Below are 19,713 nucleotides of genomic sequence, written 5' to 3'. Positions count from 1 at the left end.
TCACTTAAAACTGATTTTGGTTCAGCAAAAAACACTTTTTTTTTTTCTTCCTTCTTTAGGCTTCTGCCTATACCTGTACCAGCTAAATATACCTGTATCCCTTCTTCTAGGGATTTAGCTATATATATATTCAAGGCCTACTTTTGTAGAATCATAGAACTGTTTGGGTTGGAAGGGACCTTAAAGATCACCTAGTTCCAACCCCCCTGCCATGGGCAGGGACACCTCCCACCAGACCAGGTTGCTCAAAGCCCCATCCAACCTGGCCTTGAACACTTACAGGGATGGGGCATCCACTGCTTCTCTGGGCAACCTCATAGGAAAGAATTTCTACTGACTATCTAATCTAAACCTACCTTATTTCAGTTTAAAAACTTTGATGTGGTCCAGCTGCATAACTTTGACTCAAACTTCTGTGAAAATTGCCAAGTTGTGAAAAAGGTTTGTGAGAAAGTACTTAGAATGGAGCTGTACGACAGAAGTAAAAATACAGAAAGAGGTAAGATTGCTGATACAGGCATAGTGAGCAGTTCAAGGATAGAGGAGGAAAAACACTGACATGAAACTATATAAAATCCTAACGGAAAAAAAAATGTAGTGAGTCAGAAGAGGCAGCTCAGCAGCATTGAATATCAGCCCATTGAAAGCAGCAGTGGAGGACAACCTGTTTAACCTGATTGATAACTGACAAGTATACAAAGTCCCTTCAACTACTTTGTTGGAAGTGGTGAACATATTGATGGCTAGCTGAGTAACTCCTTTGTCCTAAGTATATATCGTGTGTATTAGACATAGATATCTATCCTATGCTTTCAAATTATGTTGAAAGAAACACTGTGGAATTTCTTTGCACAAAGTAAATTTTAAATTTCACTATCTATACTTGTTTCTTGGCCATTCTCAGATGTAACAGCAATTTTTGCATGATTTGCAATTCAAATAATTGGACTTATTTCAATTATGATAATGCTATGCGTTTAAAATTTGACTTGTTCCAATGAATATAAATGTTAATTTTTACCCCATTGCCTACAATAGGGTGCAATTATTTTGCAATTGCAGATACAGTTTGGAAAAGCAGTGACTGTTCAATTTAATAACAATATGGACCTTGTCTGTGGTGAGTTTACAAGTTTACAGGCTGTCTTTTTTTTTTTTTTTTTGATAACAGAAACTGCTCTTAAAAATAAAATAGTGATCTTTATGTCTTTCTTAATTTAAAGGCACTCACTTTTTGTTTTCAATCTAGAGACTACTTTTGATACATGAAGTATTACAGAATAATTCCAGAATTATATAAATGGCTTATTTCAGAGAAGTCTAATTTCATGTTTTGATGAATATTCATAAGATTAGTTTTTTCTTTTTCTTTTGTTATTGTTGTTGTTTGTTTGTTTTTAATTTAGGCATTGCAACTGGGAGATATTTAAAAAGCAGCTTGTCCTGTTATATGCCAGCAGCAGATGGCAGTTTTAAGTGTCACAGAGTTTTAAGTTTATCAGAATTTTAAGATCCCAGGATTCCCTAGTGATCACAAGAACACTTGAGACTCCCTAGTCAGTTTGGTATGAAGACTCTCAAACATTGTTTTGATTCCCAGGTTCAGATGCACAAGGAAAATTCTGCTTTTCTCAGCTTAATTTTATCTCTACGGGCAGCATTTCATTTTCTGTATGTATATGTAGAGTTTCAATTAACTACAGCTGTAGCTTTAGGTTTTATCTCTCCAACAGTCTAAATGATTAAAGATTTAGCAACTCTCCTTGGAGAGTTCAAAAGTGTAATTGCATATTTGACTGTCTTCTGCAAACTGTATCAGCTAAAGAGGAAGCATTTTTCCTTTTGCTGCTGAGAAAAGAAAACCAATGGATTTGAAGCCAGTAGATCACAGTTGGGATTTAGTAAACTCCATCCACAACACACATCTAGACTGCAAGATAACTGCTGTTAGCTAGTAAGTCCACTGTAGAAATGAACTGGTTTAAGAGTGGAAAACTAAGCTACATGTAGAATTTTAATTAGTCACTTCTGTTGATTATAATTGAATATTTTCCCCAGAACTTTTCATATGATCCTCTAACTTAGAGTCATTATGAAAGTACATGCCTCACATTTAAAATTTTCTGAAGTTTGATTTTCTTATCTCATTTTTGATTTCCCATCCTTTCTTTTCCTTTTATTTAATTTTAATATTTTCAACACTTGGGCCCTCAACCATGTTATATGTTGACTAAATGTCTGAAACTTTTTCAGCACAAGATACTTAAATATTTGAATTTAGTTACAAGATTCATTAAAGTTTCCTTTTTCAGTAGTTCCATGTTCTTACAGTGACACTTTATCATTCATTCATTTATTCACTCACATTTGGCTGCATCAATGTTTTGTGCTTTTTTTTTCTTTTTTTTTTTTACTTTAACAATTTATTTACAGTTTATCTGCAAGTATCACTACAATAATTACTCTCTGTGTGTTTAGCTATTGCAATCTTGTAATAGATTCTGAGACTGTAATTCATTCCTTATGATTGTATTTGCATAGTTTCAGATTTCCTTGGTGTTTTCAAAAAAGAAAAAGAAAGTCAAACAAATAAACCAAAGAAAAACAAAACAAGGAAAAAAAAAAAAAAAACAACTGATGAGCTATTTTTGAGATACTTCATCTCTTGCCTTATGCCCTGTGCAGAGCTGTAGACCTTGATATGTGTTCTACACTAAACAGAATAATATAGGTTTCTTAGGTTGAAATGTTTTCTTAATTCTCTTTTAGTTAAAAGATTGGTTTTGAAGCATTTCCTCCTCACCTGCTCACTATTTCTAAACACTTCCAAATTATATTATGCTGTGACTGTTAATAGTGTCAAATCTCTATCATCAGTAACAGAAAACTGCACATTTTCACTAATTCACTTCTATGGTTTACTCATTCATTCATAGTTATGCAGCTGGAACAGCAAATGGAAGGCCAACTGTAATCAGAGGGTTCTACTAACACAGGGGCTTCTAGGTTGGTGTTCATAAGGTCCATCAGAGGGCTATTTGATTCCTCAGGGGCTTATATCAACTTCCCATCTTTATGCATCTATCAGCCATCTCTGGAAGTTATCAGAGTTACACAGTCACACAATTGACACAATTGGCGTGCATTTGTGCTAGTGGCCTTGTGCAGATATGGCAGACTCTGGCTGTCCTGAGTTTATCAGTTCTTGGAGAGACGACATGTCTATTTATCACCAGAGCTCATCAGTCCTTAAAAAACTGTCACGTACTAGCTTCTGAGCAGGTGCATTTCCTCTTTTGTCCTGTTGCTTTCTGGTATTTATCTATCCACACCCATAGAATCGCACAAAATTACACAGGAGCCTTTATAACACTTGCAGAGTATATTTCTGAGAAAATAATAATAATAATAATAATAATAAAAAGGAGAGCTGAGCTCTTTTCTTCCTACTCCCTCATTTTAAAATTTTACGTACCCTGTAATGAAGCTCCCATCCAATAAGAACCAATATTTTTGCAGTTATATCTCAATGGGAATGGGCTAAAGTTGCACCAGGGGAGGTTTAGGTTGGATGTTAGGAAGAATTTCTTTACTGAAAGGGTTGTTAGGCACTGGAATGGACTGCCCAGGGAGGTGGTTGAGTCGCCATCCCTGGAGGTCTTTAAAAGACGTTTAGATGTAGCCCTTAGTGATATGGTTTAGTGTAGGACTTGTTAGTGTTAGGGCTGAGGTTGGACTAGAGGATCTTGGAGGTCTCTTCCAACCTAGACGATTCTGTGATTCTGTGATTCTGTGAGAAACAGTTTATCAATTGATGCACTCAAGACTGAAGAAAGTATCTTAGTCTTCTTTGTGAGAAAACAGAAACTTTTCAAGGTGCTATTCATTTTTCCTTTCTAATATCACCGAGATCTTGAATAATTCTGTAGCCAGGGCTTTCATGAGAGATATAGGTGATTCAGCTAGGAGTCTGTTCTGCTGTGGTGGTTTTACCCATCTGGGCAGCTGTCCTCCACCGTTCTTCACTGCCCCTCCACAAAGGGAAAGGGGGAAAAAATACGATAAAAAGGGCTCAAGGACTGAGATAAGGACAAGGAGATCACTTCCCAGTTACCATCATGGGCAAAACAGACTCAGCATTGGGAAATTAATATAATTTAATACCTATTACTGACAAGCTAGAGCAGTGAGAAACTAAAAGCAAACTAAAACCACCCACCCCATACACCCATTAACCCTCTACATCCTCCCAAAGAGTGGTGCAGGGGAATGGGGAATGGGGGTTATGGTCAGTCCTTAACACTTCGTCTCCGCCACGGTCACTCTCTTCTCCTGCTCCAACATGGGGTCCCTCCCACAGAATGCCGTCCTTCCCAAACTGATCCTGTGTGGGCTTCCCACAGGCAGCAGCTCTTCAAGGACTGCTCCAACATGGGTCCATACCACAGGGTCCATCCATCAGGAGCAAACTGCTCCAGCACGGGTCCCCCACTGGTGGCAGCTCCCCCCAGACCCCCTGCTCCTGCGTGGGCTCCTCTCCACGGGCTGCAGCTCCGGCCCGGGGCCTGCTCCTGTGGGGGCTCTCCATGGGCCGCAGCCTCCTCCAGGCCACATCCACCTGCTCCACCGGGGGCTCCTCCACAGGCTGCAGCGTGGAGATCTGCTCCATGTGGGACCCATGGGCTGCAGGGGGACAGCCTGCTCCACCAGGGGCCTCTCCACAGGCTGCAGGGAAACTTGTGCTGCGTGCCTGGAATGCTTCCTGCCCTCCTTCTGCACTGACCTCAGTGTCTGCAGGGCTGGTTCTCACTCCTCGCTCTCCCAGCTGCTGTTGTGCAGCAGGGTATTATTATTATTATTATTATTTTATTTTTCTTAAATGTGCTCTCACAGAGGCCCAATCAATGTTGCTCACGGGCTCAGCTCTGGCCAGTGGCGGTATTCCTTTTGGAGCCGGCTGGAACTGGCTCTTATCTTACATGGGACAGTTTCTGGATTCCTTTCACAGAGGCCACCCCTGCAACCCCTGCTACCAATGTGCCTTCTACATATGTATCATCTGACAGATCATTAATTAATGTATATAAATGCATTTACCTCGTTAATAAATATAAATATCTGAGGGGAGGGTGTTGGGAGGATGGAGCCGATCTCTTTTCTGTTGTGCACAGTAACAGGACAAGAGGCAATGGGCACAAACTTAAGTACAGGAAGTTCCAGCTGAATATGAGGGCACTTACTTCTTTACTGTGAGTCTCCTTCTCTGGAGATATTCAAAACCCACACGAATGCCATCCTACGCAGTGTGCTCTAGGTGATCCTGCTCAGCAGAAGTTTGGACTAGATCTTCAGAGGTCCCTTCCAACCTCAGCCATTCTGTGATTCTGTGATTTTGTCCTGTTGAAACAGTTTATTCTTCTCTAAATAAATACTTGATGAATTAGAGCAGGCAATCAAATAATTCAAACAACAACCTTAGATACGAGGAGCATGTTAAAATCCTCACCAATGTGAAAATCAGTGGAAAACCATCCTTCTGTCATGGTATGTGTCATACGTTGTATGTTTTCATATTGTGCCCAGTTTATGAGTAATGGGAACATCATTAACATCCCTAACATTGCTATAATTAATAACATCAACATTACTATCAATAGTATTGACATTATTCACAATATTCTGAATACCCTGAAAGAATCCTGAGATGAATTAACTGCAAAACTAGTTGTGCCTATTTTGTAGCTATAGAAATAGAAGTAATAATAAAATAATAATAATAAAAAAGTTCAAGAAGGCCTAGCAGCAAGAAAAGAAGGTTGCAGAGTTGCCGATAATGGACTTTTGATCAAGGCCTGAGTTTCATACATGCATTACAACTCAAAGTTAAAAGACAGTGATCAGAGAAATGAAGAGATATGGGTGTGGTGAGATGGTACTCTGACCTACGTTGGCAATAGTAAGTGACTTACACAGTCCAGAACAAAAGCAGTTAATATAAGTTACCAGGTGCTCCCACTCAAGGCATAATCTACATAATCTGTGGCATAACCTGTGTCATCTAGTCCCTCCTTATGGAACAGGTTTGCATTGCTCCATTCAAATTGGGTGCAACAACCTGAAACAATACATGTTTGAAAAGGCAACATGTCTAGCTTTATTGGTCAAACTTTGTCTACTGGTCAAATTAGGCTACAAAATTCACAGCCAAGGTATGCAATAAGTATAAAGTTTGAGAGACCACTAATTGTAGACCTTTAGTGGCTGGACTGGAAGGGCTGCCCGTCAAAGAAGATATCTTGATGGAGAAATATGAGACCAGTGTGCAGTAAGGATTTGGCTTTTAGTATCTTTGGGGTAAGAGGTCTAATCAACTTGAGCTTTAGCCATTACTTAATGCTTTATTTATCCTGTTTGTTATTTGTTTAAGCCTTTTGCTTATCACTGGCAAAACTAGTCTTTGATTTCTACAATAAATATGTAAGAAATTTCTACAATAAATCTGTAATAAAGCCTACCATACCTGAAAAGGCAATAAAAGTTGAGATTCTTTTTCTTTACTAGCATATAATTATTTCCACAATGTTATATGTGGCCATAGTGCTGATGGACTTTCCACAGAAAGAATGCTCAATGATAAATTTGTAAGCTGAAAGAAATGAAACTATTACTCAGAATAGAAACAGTAGCTCCAACAGCTGATGGGTCAGTAGCTGCTTGCAAAGCTTCTGCTAAACAAGCAGCTACAGTCACCATTTATTTATTTATTTATTTATTTTAATTTATTTTTGACTTAGATGTTTTCAAGAGGTAGAAAAACACCATACAGTTATACTATGGACCTTCTTACACAAAGAGTTAGTGCAGAGTTACCCAAGATGTGTATTTGCAGTTCACTAAACATATCTCACAGTCACTGGCTGCTACTTACACCATGCAGAAGCATTCTAAACGTCGTAGACAGATATTTACTATTGGGGCACTGCACAGTACCTACTGTGTTATGCATTATCTTACACTACAGTTGTTTACTTTATAGTAACCCCCCAATACTGATAGATTATCTTTACAGATCGACAGAAGATTAAAGATTTTTTTTTTCCTTAACATAAAGCAAGTGTGAATATTAATAGACATAAAATTTTGACATCAATGAACACAACTGTGAGCACAACATGGTCCTGGTCTTGGGCACTCTTGTGCACAGCCATGTCCATTGATTTTATCAGAAAATGTGATTCCTATGTGAATAAATTTTAGGATTCTTTTAAATAAATGAATAAATAAATAAATAAATTTTAGGATTCTTTTGTAAAATAAGAATTTAAAAATTCCATTAACTCAATGTTGTGAAATGTCATATATTCTTCATTTATGTCAATTTCAATATGGATTGAAATTTCTTAGAATTTTCATTTTCATTATTAGAATTACAATCAGCTGTTAAATCCAGCTATGAAATGCTATACAGATCCTGAGTGTTTAGGAATTGCTGGTAAGTCAGCTCAGTTATATCATGGGAAGAGTAACCTAATAAAAGGAAAAGATGAAAATTAGCACTCAAAATGTCATGCTTCTAAATAGCAAACCCCTTCTTGTTGCAGCTGCAGAATAGTATTTTGGATCCAGTCCACTCATCTCCCCTTTAAAATGACTGAGAGAATGCAGCTGCTGTCCAGTATGCTTTCTACTGGGACTATTTGTATATTAGTCAAGGCAGTATAAAATTGAGCACATAACTGTTAAAGGCATTAAGCCAGGTTTACCTCTGATGTAACACTACAGATTTCAATTTATCTATAGTAAGATTGAGGTTTTTTTATTTGTTTGCTTGTTTGTTTATTTTAGTGCTTTCTTAAACATATTTTTGGCTTATATTGTTTTCTCTATTGTTCATACTGTTCAATATAGTAAAAAGAAGCTACAGAATAATTCTAGCAAGACATTCAGCTGATGATCAGCCAGAGAAAAGTTTTTTAGCCATATTATAAGAAACGTTTGATCTGAAACTTTTCAGTTACTTTTTGCTTCACAGAAAAAGAAAGAATGAACTTGTTCTTTTTCATAGATTCCTTATCTGACAACTATGAAGTAAAAATGGACAAAACATTTTCTTGTGTTGTCCCAGTCAGGAGAAATAGACTAATGTAATAGAAAGCATAGTCTTTCAGCCTGTATGTATGAGAGCTCTTACATTTTAAGAGAGCAGTTATTGCCATGTATTCCTGCTGAATAAGCTCAGTGTTTCTAGAATACCTAAAGTGTTTCTAAAACCTGAAGTTAAACACATATTTAGGGATTTTGCTGTAGAGCACTGACTATGCTACTCATCAGATTAAAGGAAACCGTTCTTTCCAAATGTTCCATATGAGATGGGGTGGTTGATAAATCACTGAGATATGTAGCAAAGTGGTTGATAAAGCACTGAAACAAACAAACAAACAAGCAAACATTTCAGTTTGTTGGTAACTTGCAAGATGAAAATGAAGACTTCAAAATAAATTTTGTGAATATTATTTTTAAACAAAGTGCTCGTTTTTGAATTTTAAAAGATGTATAAATAAATCTCCTTATGAATGTAACATCTAAATATGATTTAGATGTTTCCCAGATTTTGCCCCATCCATAAACTGAAAATTCTCAGTAAAGATTTATTTAGTATGAACATTCTTATCTCTGATATTAAGTTTTACCCATTATATAGATATAACAGACCAATTCTGTTTTACATCTTTAACAGAAGAAATAGTGTAATACAGTGAGCACTGAATATTTTAGGCAAGGAAATAATAAAATTATTGTATCCAGTACTTCAGTGCTACCAACACACTTTTAAAATCTCTCCATATATTGTGGAGCACTGTTCTGTTCATTCAGAAAAAAGTGTTTTGCATTCTTCTCAAAGATGGACTTGTTTATATACAAACACACTTTAACCATTGAAACTGACTGTAATAAGTATTTTTTTTTCTGATAGTAGAGATACAATAACTAGTGCTAAGTAGATTTGATCATTTACTGACACCCTTTATAATCTTCTACTCATGAAACTAAGCAGATGTCTCTGCTGTGTAATCCAAAGGCAACCTTAAATATATTTTTTCTCTGAACCAGGAGAAAATTCTACTTGTGTTCAGATCAACACTGGTGCATTCCAGGAACAAACAGCAAACATACCAGTTTAGCTTTGAAATACCATCCCAAGTGGTAGTAGTTCCAATAAGATTGTTTTTTTTTTTTTTGCCCCAATTTGTTTCACAGTATTTCACTTTTTCAGTCCTGTCACATAAAAGAGTGAACAAGCAGTGGGGATACTGTATTTACATGACAACTCACTTCAATGAGAGTGGTGAATTTTTATCTGAATAGGCAAATAAAAATTGAAACAGCCTTTAGGTATAAAACCTGTCTTCTACTGTGCTTTAATAATAATAATAATAAATATAATGTGGTAAAAAGACAAAGAAGAAACAAAAAGACTGATAGTAGCAATGAAAATATTATACAAATATAAAATAATAGATTGAAGATGAAATAAAGTATAAGTAGGAAAGCAGACGTTTGTTAGAAAAAGTGAGGAAGGGTGTAAAGGGACACGTTATAAAACAGCTATGGAAGACAGCCCCATATTGTCTCATCCCATATCAAATATTTTGAAAGGTAAGAGGCATTTCTCAAACTGAAAGAATTCAATAAATACAACAAAATAAAATCCATAAAGTCTTGAATTAATAATAAAGGTTTCCCTGCAGCATCTGTAAAACTGCTTTGTATACCATTTTTACGTATATGCTTTGTGTACTTATTTTTCTATCTTAATCACTTTTATGAAAAATCCAGATTTCAAAACAGAGCACTTCTGAACTAAAATATTTTTATATCAAGTCTGTGTTCTTCAAGGATTTTTAATGTGCTTATAGAATATTTTACTTACCTTAGAGATCTGAAAATGGTTTATTTATCTTACATGAAAGACTAGAAAAGAAGTAAAAACAAGACCTCCCTTCCCCTTCCTGTACAACCCTTTTTCCACACTGGAAAGAACGCAGCTGGCTGCTGAGGCTGGCAGTCTTACCAGTATACAGACGCAGTTTTGGAAGAAAAGATGGAGTTTCCCATTTCCCTCCTACAGCCTTTTTACTCCAGCCTTTGGGAAGAAGGTCCTAGATTCTTAAAAAAAAAAAAAAAAAATCAGTTAAAACCTCAAAACAACTAATCACTCTTTCTTGCAGTTAAGTATTTTTTATGAATAAAATCAATTAGGTAGTTCTGCTGCATTATTACTTAATTATATATACTCAGGTATCCTTTTTTTTTTTTTTCATGGAGGTATGATACTATAATAAGGGTGAATAAAGAAATAAATATAACTTGTATCTAAAAATGTACATGCCAAATAAAATTGTTAAAAAGTTAAAACTATCCTGTATAAAAACTTATCATTCAAATTGCTATGAAACTGCAATATAAGGCAAGGAGCAGGCCACACAGTATTCAAAAACAAACAAACAAAAAAAATGAAATAGCAAGAACTCAGTTTTGAAGACTGTTTTCATGTCACAGTTAATAAGAAAACCTGCAGCAACTCAATATTATGTTAAGAAAAACAAAATAATGTAGACAAATATATGAAATATACATTGCTAAAATCATCAGGAAGAGTATCTTCATTCTTGGTTCCAATGGCAAATAAAATCATCCAGACTAAAAAAAAAAATATATAAAAAAATAAAAAATCCCAGCTGAAGTGCATTTGCCAAACAAACAACAAAAACAAAAACACTTTTTTTTTTAGGAAGGTGACAAATTCTTTCTTTCTATTAAATCTCACTGGAAAAGATACACCTACAAAGTGAAGAAACTGCATACAAAATAACCTCACGTCAAGTCACTCAACAAAGACATCTGTCAGTCTGCTACCACTTGTTGTAACATTAAGTTCAGACTATTAAACACATTCCAGGACGTTAAGACTCGTGAGTCAAGTGATCTACAAAGTGGCTGAACTCTCACAAGGTAATTGTAGAATTTACTGAAATTCTCTTATCTAAAATAAAAGAAGTGCTTTTTATTCCACTCTTATTGATATCACCCATCTTTCCTTTCCTAAGCACAACCTGTTTTCATGATACAGTTCTCCACCTTCATATTTTCTCCTCCTAGCAACAATCCATTACTTTTGCAGTCTTCACTTCCTGTATCAAAAAGTTAATCAGAAACACACTGCATAAACTTGTTGGACTGTTACTTGATCTAGACTTTTCCCAAGGGATATTCAACTAGATGAAATCTGATATTATCAGCATGTCAGAATTCTTCTACTTCATTAAATGAGTAGGAAAAAGGAAAAGGAAAGAGGAAAGGGGAAAAGTAGGAACAAGGAAATTCTTCTTCCGCTGTCCCAGATGAAAACTATTTAGCTCAAACAGTTTACACATACACAGGATCTAAGCACTACAGGTGAACTACAGATTCAGGATCAAGATTGCCGAAATTACAGTTGAACAGTGTTTACTAAAGTATTTATTTATTTATTTATTTATTTATTAGTATTTTTAAATATCCTTCTGTAACTAGTCTCTCCCCTCCGTAGGGTCTATCTCCCATAGAAATCTTCATGATTTCTTCATACTGCTTTTCAAGCTGATCCCTTTTTTTGTTGTTGTTGTTTTTCAAAATTCTCTTTGTAATTCCCTGGGAACAGTTTAATCTGATTGGTGGTTGCCTTCATCTTTAATGTGATCCATCTGGGGAATATCTAGACTGTTTTGGGTGTCACACACACTGTTTATGCCCACAATGCTACAAGAGGTACTAGCTATGACTATATTCCTTTTTTACTGCACAGATATTGACAGGCCTACCTCACAGGAACATTAGGCCTTTGATTTGTAGGTACTCCTTTCCTTTCCCCCATGCCTAGGCTTTTTGAATAGCTGTACATTTCGACAGGAATATACCAGTTATATTCCCTAACCTAAGGGAACATAACTCCTAAAATTCTCTGTTATGCCAATTAACTTATAAATTTGTTTATATGCTAAGACTTCTAGTCTATCCTGCTTATTTTAATATTATTTCTTAAACTGGCATGCATAATATAAAACTTTTCAGGAGACTGACTCACTTTTTTTTTCCTGTCTGTCATAAGACTCTTCCATGAAGAGCAAGAGAATGCCTTTTAACATTTGCTTTTCCCCAGACTTTTAGAGTTTACACTTAGTTAAGGCCTTATGTTTCCATCCACCATTGTTTACAGTTTACAGGCTTTTCCAATGAGAGTACTAAGCCTCTATGTTTGTGACATTTAATCATTTCTGCTCAGCTGCCCTTGTTCTTTCCCAGTGACATCAGCCAGCCAGTGCTGTCTTTCCCTACATGGCTCCCTTGTGTGGTGAAAAAAAATACAGGTGAAGAATACCATAAAGTACCCAGTTTTTTAATAACTCATCCACTTACAGTTACTCCCAAAAGCATTCAGATGAGTGACTGGCACAGGGTCATTGTCAGTGGGTGGAGCTGGAGCATGATCTACTATCTCAGCAGCTGTCTCAGCACAACATCCCAGGACAATTAGACAAGTCTGTAAAAAGGTTCATTCCTATCAGTCACTAGTGAGCAGTCCCTAGGCAGCTAGTCTTCATGTCCTCTTGAGGGACAATGAGTTTGGCAGGCTTTGGAGTTCTCTTCTTCTGCTCTGACATCAAGGTGGGATTATGCCACCAGAACCTTATGATGTGTTGATTTCAGCAGTGGCAATGTGGAAAAACCCTATCTCTAATGACACTTTACACTATCTTTTTCCTGTGTTGCAATATGTTTTTCTCTGCTGCTTCTTCTACACAGTGAACTGCAGAATCTGGACACTTTTCTAGAAGAAGCTTTTGCACGTACAAGAGGAGACAGAGTTACAACAAGCCAAGGTGATCAGCTCCAGTGCAGGTGCATTCTGCAGCAGATCAGGAGATCACTGTACAGGGGAATTCCTGAGATGGATCTCCAGCTACTTGAGCAAGAAGCTTGAGAGAGAGCAGCTGACCAGCCATGGGCAGGGCCAGCAGTAGCAGCAGGCACTCCCTATACGTACAAAAGTCTGCCTTATGTAGCCATGGCATGGCAGCATGGCATGGTAGCATGGCACTCAGGGACTGGCACAGCAGCTTGCACAAGAGGGTGCCTCTTTGAAGGAAGGCCATTCCATTGGCTCTATGGGAGACTCACAGTACACAAAACCAAGTAACTGGGAACTATTTCGTAACTATCTGCATTGGTTGGTGGCACTCATCCTATTGGTCTCTCAAGACAGAATAGTGTGCACTTGTCTTAGACAAAGAGCGAAGGGGTGGGGAGGGATTGGGAGGAGTGTGAGTTGACCTCTATATCAATGACCAGCTGGAGAGCATGGAGCTCTGCCTTGGAATGTATGAGGAGATGACTGAAAGCTTAGGGGGTTAGGATTAAAGGGAGGGCACAGACGGTTCAGATTAACCTCATGAAGTTGAACGAAGCCAAGTGCAAGTTCCTCAACCTGGGTCAGAGCAGTCCCGAGCACAAATACAGGCTGGGTAGAGGAATGTTTGGAGCAGCCGTGATGAAAAGGACCTGGGGGTGTTGGTTGATGAGAAATTAAATATGAGCCAGCAATGTACAGTTCTGGCTCAGAAAGCCAGTTCTATCCTGTGCTGCATTAAAAGAAGCATGGCCAGCAGGTCGAGGGAGGTGATTCTCCCCCTTGACTCTGCTCTCATGAGACCCCATTTAGAGTACTGCCTTAACCTCTGGTGCCCCCAGCATAAGAAAGACATGGACCTGTTGGATTTAGTCCACAGGAGGGCCATGAAGATGATCAGAGGGCTGGAGCACCTGTCTGATAAAAACAGGCTGAGATCTGGAGTTGTTCAGCCTGGAGAAAAGAAGGTGACAGGGAGACCTGAGAGCAACCTAAAGGGAGCCCACAAGAAGGCTGGAGAGGGACTCTTTGTCAGGGAGTGTAGTAAGTGTAGTAATAGGACAAGGAGTAGTTTGTTTGTTTGTTTGTTGTTTGTTTTTAATTATTTAATTAATTAAATAGTAAATTTAGATCAGATATTTGGAGGAAATTATTTACTCAGAGGGCGGTGAGGCACTGGAACAGGTTGCCCAGAGAAGTTATGGATGCTCCATCTCTAGAGGTGTTCAAGGCCAGGTTGGACACCTGATCTAGTGGGAGGTGTCCCTGCCCATGGAAGGGGGTTGGAACTAGGTTATCTTTGAGGTCTCTTCCACCCAAAACCATTCTGTTGATCAGACTTATATGTGAAGAAGAAATATTATCAGTAAATGGAAATCTTTTTGGTTTTGTTACACATGCTTTCTTCCCTCAGATTCCCTCTCAGAATTTACCTGTCTGCTGTTTCTGTTAGCTAACCTCGTGATTTACTATTATGTAATGTTAAAAAATATTTAAAGATGTGATCAGAACTATTTCTAATTATAACCAGTGTAGAGATGGAATACTTAGCTTACTGTCACCAATATTTTATCACTCTGATGAAAGTAACATGGTTTTATTGCTTACAAAACTTGGTCTTGCATTTTTTTCTTTGATTTTAATATTTTGGGTATTCATTCTGGGTTGGCTTTCTTGGATAAAGAAGTTTTACTAGATAAATAGTGGTCTTATAGACCACTAGGTCATAGACTTTCCGTGAAAATTTTGTTTTGTGTAGCTATGAACTTTAAATTCACATCCCAGGTAACTATTCAGTAATTTCTACAGAAATATGTGAGCTAAAAGTATTATAAAGTTAAACCATATTAGTATGGGTAGCTGTGTCAAAACTGAAATTAAAAACCACAGTTTCAGTATCTCATGTAAGATCTGTCATTAACTTTCTTGTGCTTACAGTATAGAATAATACTAATATGACAAAAAAAAAAAAAAGCTTAATTTACTAAAGCAGTTTCATTTTGCTGTTAGATTATGCTGTTATACCTCAACAGCTAAAAGAATAATTATAAGAAAAAAAGAAATCATTGAAAATACTGTAATTTGTCAAGTTAAAAGCGTGTTTTGTTATTTTAAACACTGAATATAAAATGAAAGCCATTTGTCTTTTTAACTATATGCTATGCTTATACTGAAGTAAGCAACCCACAGGAAGCCTCATGGGCAGAGAGAGAATTTCTACAGTTAAAATGTGTCCTTAGTCTATTAATCTGGAAATACCGAAGGTTCTTTGAAGACTTTGAATTATACATGTGAAATTATATGTAAATTACTTCACATATTTTTAATTCACAATGTACCTATTTTTAATGCACATATGATTTTATTGTATTCCTGTGACAGATTTTTATTATTAACCTCCATTTTTAGTCATGCCTAACTTAGCCACAGAAGTGCCATGTGATAGGACTAGCTATACACTGAAATCCTTTTCTCATTCATTTATTTCTGTTATGTGAATAAAAACATAAAGTGATTAAAATGTTATGTGAAAAAAAAAAAAAGCATTTGGGTTATGGTACTTTTTCAAGCAAAACACCAAATTTTCCAAAGTGCATCTGTTATATACATGACAAACACTTTATTTTACAACCATCTTTTAGTCTAATCCTTTTCTTATGCCACAGGAGTAATTCTATATAAGTCATGTTCCTGTAAAATGGGATTTGGTTTTTCATGAAGCTTTTACTGGCAGAAGTGACAGGTATTTAGAACCTTCAGAACTGACTGTAAAGGCTCTTGTTCCATGGTGTGTGATTTCCCCCTGCATCATTGTTGGGATGTACTGCTGTCAGAGTTGTCTTCCAATATCACTAATTTTACTCAGATAACACATTCATATTTTCACACAAGAACATGAAGAACACAGTGGACAGCACAGCTGCTCACCTTCTGTGGTTTTCTTCATTCCTTAGTTCCCATTGACTAAGGGCAATGGCATCATGTTTCACTGTCAGAAATAAAAACACAGTAGTTAATTTGTGATGGAGCAAAGTGAAGCCCACACTTAACTTAAAAGAGTATCTAGAAAATACTCTGAGCATTTTTTACTTTGAGCTTTTTGCTCACCCTGCTCTCGTATATCTGTGTTTTAAGGGACATATACTCTCACACACTAAAAGCATGGGAGACCCCAGACATGAATATGGTTCAGAGGCAGCATGGAGCTCCTTTACAGAGAGCAGAAAGCCCTGTATATCACAGTATAACAAATTCAGACATGTAACTTCATCCACTTTTCCTCAGCATGTCAAGCACCACTTACATTCAGTGTTTCTGTTGGGGTTAAAAATGGTAAGATACAGCGGGTAGAAAGGGGAGGTTGATCCAGAACCCCAGGAAAAACTAAGCACTAATTAATCATTACAGAGCAGCTTACTGTTAAAAAGACTGAAGAGTTGATGGTGGAAGGTCCATGGCCTGTGACAAAATGGTGTTCCTTCAGTGGGATTCACCACATAGGAGACTTGTTATTGTAGCAAAGGGTGAGCCCAGGTAAATGAAAGAGGTACTAGATACTGAGCTGTACGAAGTTTTCTACAGGGGAAAAAAAAAAAAAAAAAAAAAAAAAGCTAGTTGGGATTTACAAAAATGACTGAAGGGATACAGAGTGTTACATAGAATTTCTTTACATGTCAAGGTTAAAAAACTTTATTCAGTATTGTATCAATTCAAATGGCATCACAACCACCAAGGACCTTATTTATTTCCTTTTCATCTTTAAGTATAGATTCTAGCAGAATATTTTAAATGATATTAATAAATTGTTTCAAAATTAGCATCCATGTACAGATAGCATTAGACTTTCCTATGTTGCATCTAATGCCCAAACTAAAACAGCAGCAGTGTCATTGATCTAGACTTTAAATGTGCCATTGCTGCAGATCCATTCACCATTCATGGCTTAGACTTCAATTTTATTTATTGTCAACAAAATACATTTTGTCTATAAAAAGAAACAAGTATCAATAAAATGCTAAAGTTTAATTATTATAACCCACAATATAACATCATTTTAATACACTTTCAAAGCAATTTTCCCAGTTGAATTAGCAAGAGATAGATTGTTGGTAGCATGGTTTTTGTTTTTTTTTTTTTTTGCTTTTTTTTTCCCCTCCTTTTCTGATTTCTGTGTACTTTATCCTCAAGAACAAAAATTAAACAACCTTCTCTTACCCAGATAAATTCCAACTAGTCCCCAAAGACAATCCAAGTAAATTTTATCAGGAATATTTTTATGATCCAAGTGATCTTTCAGCCATTTGGAACAGCAAGTTAATGCAAACAATAATTTATCAGAACAAAATGTAAATAAACCCATGAATAAAAAGCTTCAATAAATATTTTACAGAAAGAAGAAACACAGATCTGGCTGGAAGTGAGAAAGAAACATCAGGGTAAACCTAACCTAAAGCAGTCTTGTACAAAAAGAAAAGATAAACTGGAGGAATAGGAATAATATGCTTTACAGAGGTAAAGTTAACAAAGGTAGGACAATGAAAGAAGTTGACAGCTAGGGAAGAAATTAGCAATTTAAGGTCTGAAGACAATTGCCAATGAAGGCAAATGAAGTATGGGAAAGCTTTGCCAAGGGAATAAATGCAGGTGATAAGCAATAAGGCTAAAAGTGAACAGGAGGTTGAGTTGAAGGGGGCATATGACCTGTGGCATGAATGCAGAAGCATGCATTAGACTGTGCAGATTAACAATGCTCAGGAAAAATGGAAGTTAAAATCAATGTAATTTGAGGTGGTCATTAGCATCATCCAAGATGTTCGCAGTGGTGCAACCAGAAAGGAAAAGGCCAAAGCTGAAGATTATATCTGAGGTAGCCTGCAGGTGGGAGTTAATCAACCAAGGTGGATTTCAGATTAAAGCTATTTAATGGGTTGAAACAAGAAGACTGGGCATTAAACGCACTCAGAAACTCACAAACTGGAAATCATTCTGAGTTTTCAGATAAACAGCAAATAAACTTGCAAATACTAATGCAAATTTTAAGTAATTTACTTTGGAGAACCTATTTGAGACTTTTAAAGGAGTTTAAGGTTATTGATGTTGTAATTTTAGGGAAAAGGTGGAAGAAATATCTAATTTGTGTGTCACATGCAATTCTAATGCATTTGTTGAACTGTGGAATTTGTGAGATATAATAATGAAATTTCAGCTTGTCATGTTGTTAAACTGGTGTAGCCGGATATCAGTGCTGTGAATATGTGTGCATGTTCTGCACTTAGGACATTAATTTCCCATGTGGTCCAGGAATTCACTAGCTAGTCATATATATCAATGAGGTAGTTGACTGCTGTGAGACATCTTGGTGATTGGCTGAAGTGCTATCTGCCTTCACAATAAGGAATTGAATTAATTGTTGCAGGGTCTCTCCAGGTTGGGAATTTTGTACTGTTCTGAAGATTCCCTCAGTGCCTGGAGTTAACTGTACATTGCAATGTGCAATTGATTAAGATTCTGGGAGAAAAGCTGGACCTTCTGGAGACTCCCAAAGAGTCTGCAATTACTGCAGTATTGACCAAGTTATACATCAATAAGACACATTTGTACATGGTTTACAATAATAGCAATGGGGCAGATCATTCCCGTGCTGGAGTGGTCATGTAGGAGCATGAACCAGCTGGTTATGAGTACTCAGGTTGAGAACTGAGCATAGCAGCATGGGGGATCTTGTCCAGTCCAGACACTGTTGCAAGGACCTTTGTAACAGAGACTCCTCTCACCTTCTGGATAGTGAACTCTACCAGTCAGAAGTACCAGAATGTGAGCAGAACAATCCATTTGGTTCGGCTGAGGTTCTACTAAGGAAAAAGATGGCAGTTGAAAATGCTAATAAGACCTGATTTGTCATCTTCTATTGGTTGAGCTGAAGCATAAAGCAGTGAGTCAGTAAAGCTAACTCCTTCAGTGACATAGCAGCATTATTAAATGGGAGTTATAATAGAAGTACAGGCTGTATCTCAGATTCAAGACCACTAAACCCTCCCTCACTCTCTGAGTAGAAAGCAACACAGAGTTATGCCATTTCCTCCACCTGATGGTTGTTGCAAAAGGGACAAGGTCTGAGGAAAGGTGGATCAATTGGATGATGTTCTACTATAAAGAGGAAGGAGAAACAGGACCCAAACTCAAAACAGTTTAAATGAGTATTAGGACATAATTACAGATATTTTATCCAATGTGATTCAAGAAAATTCTATGTACACGTAGTTACATAGAAATGACTGAATGATTTAGCTCAAGTAACTGAACTAGCTTAAATGACACTAGAAGCATATATTGGTAAAGGATGTCAACTCACCCATTACCATTTTACAGAGATACAGAAAAGAAATCAGATGGAATTAAATAAATAACTCCATTGTTTTTGTTAATGTGAAAAGAAATAGACAGATTTTTTTGTCCGAAATGACAGGTTTTGTAACCACAATTTTGCTCTTTCTCATAAATGTGTCTAAAAGTCTTATTATAAATGGAGTCATACAACTTACCCTAAGTCCCTCTGGAATTCAGAAAGATATCCTCTTCTTTAATATCTTCAACATAAATCTTTTAACTTTTTGATATTGTTTACATTCACAATAACTCAAAGGCACAACTATTTGGAGGTGCAGAATTATTTACAAGATAGAAGATTAAACTGAAGCTCTTTTAAGAACAGAGTTGAATTGTATGGGTCTGTTATATATGGGGGCTACCTGAAGTGGAAAAAGCAG

The 19,713-nt window shown here is 36.8% G+C and overlaps 1 long non-coding RNA gene across 1 annotated transcript in view; it reads right to left on the bottom strand.

Annotated features, from left to right (window-relative positions):
- Window positions 1-17,296, bottom strand: part of LOC310896144 — a 47,964-nt gene extending 30,668 nt beyond the window's left edge. Inside the window, exons 1-4 of the long non-coding RNA XR_014581226.1 lie at window positions 16,365-17,296; window positions 15,875-15,935; window positions 9,932-10,167; window positions 5,241-5,397 (exon numbers count right to left, since the gene is read on the bottom strand). This is a non-coding gene — a long non-coding RNA (uncharacterized lncRNA). The remainder of the gene's footprint in view (window positions 1-5,240; window positions 5,398-9,931; window positions 10,168-15,874; window positions 15,936-16,364) is intronic.
- Between the last annotated feature and the right edge of the window lie 2,417 nt (window positions 17,297-19,713).

The sequence above is a fragment of the Anser anser genome (genome assembly GCF_964211835.1).
Source record: "Anser anser genome assembly, chromosome: 1".
Taxonomy (NCBI): domain Eukaryota; kingdom Metazoa; phylum Chordata; class Aves; order Anseriformes; family Anatidae; genus Anser; species Anser anser.
This window is presented reverse-complemented; position numbering and strand designations above follow the sequence as displayed.